General features: G+C 39.7%; 2 pseudogenes; both read left to right on the plus strand.

Annotated features, from left to right (window-relative positions):
• Positions 1–3,551: 3,551 nt before the first annotated feature.
• Positions 3,552–4,791, plus strand: LOC116563729 (annotated as a pseudogene).
• A 401-nt stretch (positions 4,792–5,192) lies between these two features.
• Positions 5,193–5,822, plus strand: LOC116563735 (annotated as a pseudogene).
• The last annotated feature ends 4,307 nt before the right edge of the window (positions 5,823–10,129 follow it).

Consider the following 10,129-nt stretch of genomic DNA (forward strand, 5'->3'; position numbering starts at 1 on the left):
ATCTGGTTGTCTAAAGCATTAATTGTATGTAAGGGACTATGGTTAAAAACTAAAGGCATGATAATTATTTTTGATCTTTTTATTATATAATGTTTGTTGAATTATAGGCATTTACTTATTAAGATGGGAACTCAAGTCTTTCTTGCTTCATGGAGTATCCTTAAGAAATAACGTCTCTTCTGCATTTAATATTAATTGCATACTTTGAAATACCTTTATTCTTATTTTCTATGGTGGGGTCGAGATTATTATCTCAATGAATAGAATAAAATGGAATGAGACTTCTGCTTCTGGTAAGATGGAGTAGATGTACTTTTTCCTATTCCTCCCATTAATACAACTTAAAACCCTAGATATTATCTATAAAACAAACATAAATAGACTATGAAAGGTGGAGGGAAGAAGGCAGACCAGCTAGGGAACTTGGGATTTAAGGAATGACACGGTAGTGAATTCCTTCGGTTTTCTTTTTTTCATTTCATTTCTTTCTTTTTTTTTTTTTTAAGACAGAGTTTTGCTCTCCTTTTTTTTAAAGACCTTTTATTTTTAGACACAGTTTTGCTCTGTTGACCAGGCTAGAGTGCAGTGGTGTATGATGTCAGCTCACTGCAACCTCCACCTTCTGGATTCAAGCGATTCTTCTGCCTCAACCTCCTGAGTAGCTGGGAGTACAGGCATGCAACACCATGCCTGGCTAATTTTTGTATTCTTAGTAGAGATGGGGTTTCACCATATTGGCCAGGCTGGTCTTGAACTTCTGACCTCATGATCTGCCCACCTCAGCCTCCCAAAGTTCTGGAATTACAGGCGTGAGCCACTGCCACCCAGCCGAGTTTTGCTCTTATTGCCCAGGCTGGGGTGCAATGGCAAAATCTTGGCTCACTGCAACTTCTTCCTCCCGAGTTCAAGTGATTCTCCTATCTCAGCCTCCTGAGTAGTTGGAATTACAGTTACCTGCCACTACGCCCAGCTAATTTTTGGTATTTTTAGTAGAGATGGGGTTTCACCATGTTGGCCAGGCTGGTCTCGAACTTCTGACCTTAGGTGATCCACCCGCCTTGGCCTCCCAAAGTGCTGGAATTACAGGCATGAGCCACCGTACCTGGCCAGGTTTTCTTTTTGCTTCATATATCCTGGATTGGGTGCTGGAGAAGGCTATAATCCAAATCCAAACAAGCACTGACCAAAAAGTAAAAGCCCCTCAAAAAGTCTGCTCTGTCTAACTAAAAAAAGCAGGAAAGGGGCAGCCTAAAAGGACAGAAAAGTTTGAGATAATAACCAACCTACTTTAGCAAAACACCATAGAGAAAACTGGCCTCATCCCTCTCCACACCAAGAAAGGCCAAATGGGAGGCTTAGACCTCCATCCTTTCCAGGCTGAAATAAAGGACCTCAACTACCCCACCAGAGTTGGTGTCAGAAAAAACTAACTAGGGAGCTGAAACTTTTGTGCCCATTACGTAGCAATGAGCCTCCAACTCCCATGCTTCACAATGACAGTATAAACCATGTGGGGGGCTTGGTCTTCCACTACCACCAAGTAATAATGAGATGTCCTCCCTCCCTACTGTGGTGGTATAGAGGAGGCTAGGTGGAGAGATAGGACTTTTACTACTGCCCAGCAGTAATGAGACTACACTCCTCCATCCCTCTGTGATGTCAGTAGAAAACGTACGAAGAGGAGCATTGAGACACTCCTACTTCTCTAAGTCAAGGAGGCCTAGTGTGAAGCCAGAATACATAGCCTTGCCAAGAAAGAACAAGGAGCCCCTTCCCTGAGCTGTCAATGAAGGCTGAGTACTGAACTTCTACCCTTACCTGGTAATGAGATAATATTCCACCACCCCACTTTCCCTGCTAGAGTGTTATCAGAGGAAGCCAGCTAAAACAGAAAGTTTAAATAAGATTCAGAGTCTCATAACATAATGCTTCAAAAATCCCCATTTCAATAGAAAATCACTTGTCATACCAAGAACTAGGAAGATCTCAAACTGAATGAAAAAAAGTCAATAGATAACAACTCCTAGATGACAAGAGAGTTTAGAATTATGTGGCAAATATTCTAAATGAGCCACCATAAAGATGTTTCAATGAGTAATTACAAACATCCTTGAAAAAAATTTGTTTAAAAAATAGAATTTCAGCAAATAGAAAGTCTCAGTAAAAAAGCAGAAGAGATGAAGAAGAATCAAAAGGAAATTTTAGAACAAAAAATATAATAACTGGAATAAAAATGAAAAAGCAAAATAGAGAAGACAAAGCAAAGAATCAGTAAACCAGAAGACAGAACAATAGAAATTACCCAATCTCAACAACAGAGTTAAAAATAGTCTGGGAAAAACAAAAATGAACATAGCCTTAGAAACATAAGGAACCATAACAAAAGATCTAACTTTTATGTCATTAGAGTGCCAGAGGAGATGATAAAGAGGTACTTAAAGACTGAAAACTTCTGAAGTTTGACAAAAGACATAAACCTACAGATTCCAGAAACTGAGCAAATGTGATAAACCTAAAGAAATATATAACATGACAGATCATAATCAAACTTCTAATAGTTGAAGATAAACAATCTTGAAAGCAATGAGGAAAAAAATGACAGTTTACACACATTATTAGGGGATAAACAATTCAAATAACTGGATTTCTCATTAGAAATTATGGAAGCAGAAGGAAGCGGTACAACATTTTTCAAGTGGTTAAAGCAAAGAATCATCAACTCAGAATTCAGCAAAAATATCCTTCAGGAATGAAAAAACAATAAAGACATTCTCAGACGAAGGAATATTAAGAGAACTTGTTGCCAGCAGACTTACACTTAAAAAATGGCCAATGAAAATGCTCTAAACAAAAAGAAAATGATGAAAGAAGGAAACTTGGAATATCAGAAAAGAAGAACAATACAAGAAAGATAAGCAAAAATATGGGTAAATATAATAGATTTTTTTCTCTTTTTGAATTTTCTAAATTATGTTTGATGGTTGAATTAAAAAAATTACAATACTGTATGATGTGGTTTTAAATGCACGTAGAGAAAATATTTAAGGTAATATAAATGGGGGATATGTAAAAGGATATAAAGGGAGATAAATTTCTACATTTCACTCAAAGTAGTAAAATAACACCACCAGTAGACTGAGATAAGTTATATGTATGTATGGTAATACCTAGAGCAACCAATACAAAAATAAAGATTTTCATTTTAAAACACTGTAGATAGGCCAGATGCAGTGGGTCACGTTTGTAATCCCAGCACTTTGGGAGCCCAAGGTAGGCGGATCACAAGGTCAGGAGATCAACACCATCCTGGCTAACACAGTGAAACCTCATCTCTACTAAAAATACAAAAAATTAGCCGGGCATGGTGGTGGGCGCCTGTACTCCCAACTACTTGGGAGGCTGAGGTAGGAGAATTGCTTGAACCTGGGAGGCGAAGGTAGTAGTGAGCCAAGATTGTGCCACTGCACTCCAGCCTGGTGACAGAGTGAGACTCCATCTCAATCAATCAAGCACTGTAGATAAATAAAAATGGAATTCTAAAAAATGTTAAGTAACCTACAGGAAGAAACTGAAAAAAAAAAAAAAAAAAAACAGACATTAAAAGGATAGAACAAACAGGAAAAATAAAAGGAAATGGCATACTTATGCCTCCAGGTAACAATAATTACATTGAATATAAATGGTCTAAATATACTAACTAAAAGACAGATATTGGCAGAGTGGATTAAAAACATGACCCAGAGAGTCACGAGCGGGACCAGCTGTGAAAAATCTCTAGATGATGGTGTTCTTTAAAACATTTTGAAATCATTGGAAGAAAACTACAGCCGGGCTCTGCCTGCTAACCTGGGGAGGCCATTGGCTTTATGGAAAACACTGTGATAACCTACTAAAGAGAGCAGCCTGTCAAGAAGCTCAGGTGTTTGACAATCAACTTATTCATTCCTCGCAATGCACAAGTGAAGAAGGCAACTGTTTTTCTCAATCCTGAGGCTGGCAAAGGCAAAGCCAGGACTTTATTTGAAAAAACATGCTGCCCCAATTTTATATTTATCTGGCATGGATGTGACTATTGTTAAGAAAGATTATGAGGGACAAGCCAAGAAACTCCTGGAACTGATGGAAAACACAGATGTGATCATTGTTGCAGGAGGAGATGGGACACTGCAAGAGGCTGTTACTGGAGTTCTTCGATGAACAGTTGAGGCTACCTTCAGTAACATTCCCATTGGATTTATCCCACTGGGAGAGATCAGTAATTTGATTCATACCCTCTTTGCCAAAAGTGGAAAGAAAGTCCAACATATTACTGATGCCACACCTGCCACTGTGAAAAGAGAGAGTGTTCCACTTGAGGTCATGCAGATCAAGGGTGAAAGGAACTGCCTGTGTTTGCGATGACCAGCCTTTGATGGGGATGCTTCAGAGATGCTGGCATCAAAGTTAGCAAGTACTGGTATCTTGGGCCTCTAAAAATCAAAGCAGCCCACTTTTTCAGCACTCTTAAGGAGTGGCCTCAGACTCATCAAGCCTCTATCTTGTACACAGGACCTACTGCAGAGAGACCTCCCAGTGAGCCAGAGGAGACCCCTGTACAAAGGCCTTCTTTGTACATGAGAACATTATGAAGCCTTGCATCCTGTGGGCACAACCACAGGATGCCCTTTCCCAAGAGGTGAGCCCAGAGGTCTGGAAAGATGTGCAGACCTCTGCACAGCAAAGGAAACAATAAACAAAATGAAGAGACAACCCACAGAATGGGAGAAATTATTTGCAAACTACCTATCTGACATGGGATTAATAACCAGAAAATATAAGGAGCTCAGACAACTCAACAGAAAAAAGAATCCAAATTGAAAATGGGCAAAAGATATGAATAGACATATCTCAAAAGAAGACATACAAATGGCCAACAGGTATATTAAAAAATCCTCAACATCACCAATCATAAGAGAAATGCAAATCATAACTATGAGATATTATCTCAGCCCAGTTAAAATGACTTTTATAAAAAAGCCAGGCAATAATGCTAGGGCAGATGGGGAGAAAGTGGAACCCTCTCCTACACTGTTGGTGGGAATGTAAATTAGCACAGTCACTATGGAGAACAATATGGAGGCTTCTCAAAAAAAAAAAAAAAACTAAAAATGCTCTTTTCGTCTCAGGCCACCGCTGCGAAGGGAGTAGCTGTCATGTCTTCGCATCTGTAATGGATGGTTGTGCAGAACTGCTCCAGTTTCATGATCAAAAGGAATAAGCAAACCTACAGCATGGAGCCCAATAACTTGAAGGCCTACAATTCCTTCCGCTACCAGGGTCTGATTCACCACAAGACCGTGGGGGTGGAGCCAGCACTCGTCGGCAAAGGTGTGGTGGTCATGAAGAGGAGATCCCGCCAGCGGAACCCTGCCACCTCCTACGTGTGGACCACCATCAATAAGAATATTCGAGCCATGCTTAGCCGCATCAGACACATAATCCGCAAAAGCAAGTACCGCCCTGACCTGCACATGGCAGCCATCCGCAGGGCCAGTGCTACCTGTGCAGCCAGAAGCCTGTGATGAAGAGGAAGCAGACCCGTTCCACCAAGAGCTCCTGAGCCCCCTGCCCCCAAAGCAGTAAAGACTCAGCTGGCTTACACACACACAGACACACACACACACAAACTAAAAATAGAACTATCTGATGACCGAGCAATCCTAAGCTGGGTATAGGATCCATATAAAAGGAAATCAGTATATTGAAGAAGTATTTGTACTCCCATGTTTACTGCAGCACTATTCACAGTAGCCAACATATGGAATCAACCTAAGTATCCATCAATGGATAAATAGACAAAGAAAATGTACATATATACAATACAATATTATTCAGCCAAAAAAATGAAATTCTGTTATTTGCAACAATGTGGATGGAACTGGAGGGCATTATGTCACGTGAAATAAGCCAGGCACAGAAAGACAAATATCACATGTTCTCACTTACACGTGGGAGCTAAATGTGTTGATCTCATGAAGATACAGGGTAGAATGAGCATTACCAGAGGCTAGGAAGGATACCAGAAGTGGAGAGAGGACGATAAACAGGGATTGGTTAATGGGCACAAAAATATAGATAGATAAGATATAATGTTTGGTAGCACAATAAAGTGACCATAGTTAACAGTAATTTATTGTATATTTCACAATAGCAGAGTGGAATTGGAATGTCCCTAACACAAAGAAATGATAAATGTTCAAGTTGATATCTCAGTTAACCTGATTTGATCATTACACATTTAATGCTTATATCAAAATATTACTTCTACCCTATAAAATATGTGCAACTATTATATATCCATAAAAATTAGAAAAAAACCCTAAACATGCAACCACACAATAACCCAGCAATTGTACTCCTGGGCATTTATCCCAAAGAAATAAAAATTTATATTCACATAAAAAGCCGTACACAGATGTTTATAGCAGCTTTATTTATAAGAGTCGAAAATAAGGGCTGTGTGCAGTGGCTCATGCCTGTAATCCCAGCACTTTGGATAAGTGGGAGATTGAAGTAGGTGGATCTCTTGAGCTCAGGAGTTGGAAACCAGCTTGGGCAACATGGTGAACCCTCGTCTCTACAAAAAAATACAAAAATTAGCCAAGTGTGGTGGGGGCACGCCTGTGGTCCCAGCTACTCAGGAGGCTATGGAAGGAGGCTGGCTTGAGCCCTGTAGGTGGAAGTTGCAGTGAGCTGAGATTGTGCCACTGCACTCCAGACTGGACAACAGAGTGAGACCTTGTCTCAAAAACAAACATGCAAACAAACTAATACCTGAAAACAATTTAGATGTCCTTCAATCCTTCAGTGGGTGAATGTTTAAAAATCTGTGGCACATCTACACCATGAAATAATCAACAACAATAAAAAGGAATGCATTCTTGATACATACAAAAAACCGATGAATCTTCAGAGAATTATGCTTAATGAAAAAATAAATCCTGAAAGTTTACATACAAATGATTCTATTTACATAACATTCTCAAAACGACAAAAATCACAGAAATGGAGAACAAATTAGAGGTTCTCAGGGGCTAAGGAGAGAGTCAAGGTAGGAGTGAAATGTGTGCAGCTCTAAACGGGAAACAGGGACTCTTGTGGTGTTGGAATTGTTCTGTATCTTGACTGTATTAATGTCAATATCCTGGTTGTGATATTACACTATAATTTTGCAAAATGTTATCATTAGAGGAAACTGGATAAATTTTACATGGGATTTCTTTCTTTCTTTTCTTTTTTTTTTTTTTTTTTGAGACGGAGTTTCGCTCTTGTTACCCAGACTGGAGTGCAACGGCGCGATCTTGGCTCACCGCAACCTCCGCCTCCTGGGTTCAAGCAATTCTCCTGCCTCAGCCTCCCGAGTAGCTGGGATTACAGGCACACAGCATCATGCCCTGCTAATTTTTGTATTTTTAGTAGAGACGAGGTTTCACCTTGTTGACCAGGATGGTCTCGATCTCTTGTCCTCGTGATCCACCTGCCTCGGCCTCCCAAAGTGCTGGGATTACAGGCTTGAGCCACCGCGCCCGGCCTCTTTCTTTCTTTTTTAACAACTGCAAGTGAATCTCTAAGGAGGCTTTTAGAAAAATATTAAATTGACAGGCACGGTGGCTCACCCCTGTGATCCCAGCATTCTGGGAGGCCAAGACAGGTGGATGACGTGGTCAAGAGATTGACAGCAACCTGGCCAACATGGTGAAAACCTGTCTCTACTAAAAACACAAAAATTAGCCAGGTTTGGTGGCATGTGCCTGTAATCCCAGCTACTTGGGAGGCTGAGGCAGGAGAATTTCTTGAACCTGGGAGGCAGAGGTTGCAGTGAACCAAGATCACACCACTGCACTGCAGCCTGGTGACAGGGAGAGAGTTCGTCTCAAAAAAACCGAAAAATATTACCCAGCCTTAGTTTACTATTTATCTTTAAAATGAAGGAAATAATAGCTGTACTGTGTCCTGGAATTGGGCAGCTAACGTTGGAAAATGCTTAAGAACTTGGACATAGTGCTACATACTTGGGTTTACAGACTTCTGGATCACAGAGTTGTTAATAATTTTCTATTTCATTGTTATCCAATTTACTTTTTTTCTGGACCACAGATTAGACACTGAGGAGACTGGTGGGAAACAGTAAAAGGTGCTTCTCAGACCTTCTTCTCCTTCCAGCATCCAGCCACACTTCCCTCTCAGCTTGCTTTCATCTGTTTTCCCTATTAGAATTCTGAAGGGTTTTGTAGAAGAAAAGTGGGTTTTACTTACATTTTGAAACCAACTCATCTAATCCCAATCTTTCACTTTACTGATCAGAAGACAGAAACCAGAGAGGTTTAGTGACTTACTCAAGACACTGAGGCAGTTGGTGGTGAAGCTGAGAACAGAATCAGGACTAGTGACCCCAGTGTTTTTTCCACTAAATCATGGTGACTTGTATGTTGATTGCTTTCTCAATATTTTTGTCAACAATCAAATAGCTTCTTAAGCAGCTAATAATTTAAGAAGGCAACACCATTTATTGTTGTCTAGAGGCATAATTTTGTGCAGTAATTCTTAAGCATATGGGTAGAATTTTAAGCATTTTGGTAGTTGTGGTCTGGGATATTGTTCAAGGAGTGTTTTAAACATAGGTACATTGTTTAGCGTACATACTGGAAAAGCTTATTGGTGCCACCTAGTGGTTGGAGTGATAGGTTTTAGCAGCAATTCAGAAGACATCTGAACACCCCACCCCACCCCACTTTTGTTTATGTTGTATCAATGGATACATTAAAAGTCATCGCCAACCACCTCAGCCACTTTATTTCTATAATATTTTAGGTGAAAAATGATTTTTAGAATACAAAAGAAGAGATTTGGTTTTTTAGCTGTGAAGTTTCTCTCTGCTAATTAAAAACTTTCTTCTTAATAGAGCAAATTATTTAGATGAATTATTTTCAAACTCAAATTACCTGCTAGTTACAATTAATTCTTAAATCAGAAAAAACACTTAGCACAGATTCTTAAGATTCTAGTAAAATGAATAGCTGGGTTCAGTAAGTGTTTAGAAGTACTAATTTTTAAAAAAATTCTGTGATTCAGATTTTTTACTAAAACAGGTATTTTTCTGTTAAAAAATCTTGTGACCATATTAAAGTCTATTGTCATAAGAGCTGCAATTATAATTAAGTGCACAATTTAATCATTAGAAGATTTTAACCATTTGAAGTTTTCTAATGAGCATACATTTCTTTCAGTGAAAACTTATACTGAACAGATACAATCCTTGTCCTAACATCAAAGCAATTATTTGCAGACCAAACTCATCAGTATAACTATCAAATACCTAAAACATTTAATTACATATTTATTCTCACCATATAATTTTTTTACCTTATGAAAGGTCATGAAAGGAGTGAATCATAAAATAATTTGTTTGCCCAAAGTGTTATTAACTTTAGAAATTGCTGGTCTTCTGGGCCGGCCCACTTATCAAAGCCATTTTCAGAACAATTATGACAATGATGACTAAATACACAAGTAGACAAAAGATGTTTGGCAGACAAGGAAAAGGGAAGTTGTTAACAAGTCTGTAAAAGGAACTTGAATAAACCCAAGAATTGCAGGGTACAAAGGTGAGCATTGAGAGGAATGGGACCAGTGACAGGAAGAGAACAGAAAAAGGTTTTAAGAAAAAAATGACCGGGTGTGGTGGCTCACATCTGTATTTCTAGCACTTTAGGAGGCTGAGGTGGGTGGATCACTTGAGGTCTAGAGACCAGCCTGGCCAACATAGTGAAACTGTGTGTCTACTAAAAATACAAAAATTAGCTGGGCAGGCCGGGCGCGGTGGCTCAAGCCTGTAATCCCAGCACTTTGGGAGGCTGAGGCGGGTGGATCACGAGGTCAAGAGATCGAGACCATCTTGGTCAACATGGTGAAACCCCGTCTCTACTAAAAATACAAAAAATTAGCTGGGCATGGTGGCGCGTGCCTGTAATCCCAGCTACTCAGGAGGCTGAGGCAGGAGAATTGCCTGAACCCAGGAGGCGGAGGTTGCGGTGAGCCGAGACCGCGCCATTGCACTCCAGCCTGGGTAACAAGAGCGAAACTCCGTCTC

Source organism: Sapajus apella, unplaced genomic scaffold (assembly GCF_009761245.1).
Source record: "Sapajus apella isolate SASKATOON/1434 unplaced genomic scaffold, GSC_monkey_1.0 scaffold2, whole genome shotgun sequence".
Classification (NCBI taxonomy): Eukaryota; Metazoa; Chordata; class Mammalia; order Primates; family Cebidae; genus Sapajus; species Sapajus apella.